We start from the raw sequence: 1,312 nt of genomic DNA on the forward strand, positions 1-1,312 counted from the left end.
TTTTTAAAGATTTAACACATTTTTAGGTTTTACTCATGCTTTAGCCTAGCTCTAGCTGAGATACTAAAACAGATAAAGCAGGAAGCTCACTCAACCAAAACAAGAGTGGGTGGATTTTGCTTTTATTGGACTGCAGCTAGGAAAACCCCCATGCAAATGACAAGTTCACTAAATTTAGAGGCTTCCTTATGTTCTAAAACAGCGGTCCCCAAACCGTTTTTGCCCACAGACCATTTTAATGTCAGACAATATTTTCACTGACCTGCCTTTAAAATATTGACAACATTGAGAGTAAAATCCTCCTCTCTGTGCCCCTTAATGCTTTCTGGTCACAATGATAACATGTATATTTCTTTCAAAATCAGACACACAACTACAATACAGGAAAAGAGCCAGAGAAACCGAGTTAAAACCCCCAAAAGCCATAAATTTCACACCCCCAGCTGGTGCCAAACGACTCACAGACCGGTACCGGTCCTTGGCCTGGGGGTTGGGGACCACTGGTCTAAAACATGCTATTTTATTTTATTAGCACAGCTTGGAAAAAAAAGCGTCTGGACTTCTTTAAGTTGCTTTAAGATGTTTCACCTCTCATCCGAGAAGCTTCTTCAGTTCTAAGGTCAAATGGTGGGGAGTCCCCCCAAGAGGGAAAATAGACCACCTAATGATCCTCTACCTAATCACACAAGCCAAGGTGTGAAAACAGGTGTAGATCACAATCAACCAAGGTTTTCGGATGAATTCGCTGTGAGAACTAACCATACCCTATCATGTGATTTCCTGAGGTCAAACGCCCAGGATGTGAGTGGGCATTAAGGCGTCTTGGAAAGGATCTCAAAACTGGATTATAGATGGAAGACAGTTGGTGTTGTAAACCACCGCCTCTGTTCAAAGATGGTCGTTCATAGATGACATCTTTCAAACCATCTGTCTTCTCTGTCCAAAATGTGAACATAGATGTCCTCGAAGGAGTGACCTTCTCCTGCCCTCCATTCTCCGTGCAGCATGGGCTATGCTGCCCATGAAGCTACATTCTTTAAGGCTATGCCTGTACAAACACTCTGCCTACTGCCTTCATGTTAAATAAATTTTTGAATAATAATTTTTTAAAATATTTCTTCACTTCATCATGCGGGCCGCAACTAGGGGTGACATGGGCCGCGAGATTGAGACACAGGCATTAGAGCCTCTTAATGCGTGTTTTTTTTTTTTTTGGAGGGGGGGGGTTCCCACTGCTGTGGAATTACCAGAAATAGAGAGAGCATAGCCTAACATATGAAACAGGAAAAGACCACTGTGTAATCCATTTATT

Source organism: Pundamilia nyererei, unplaced genomic scaffold (assembly GCF_000239375.1).
Source record: "Pundamilia nyererei isolate P.nyererei 1_Seehausen unplaced genomic scaffold, PunNye1.0 scaffold00106, whole genome shotgun sequence".
NCBI classification, from domain to species: Eukaryota; Metazoa; Chordata; class Actinopteri; order Cichliformes; family Cichlidae; genus Pundamilia; species Pundamilia nyererei.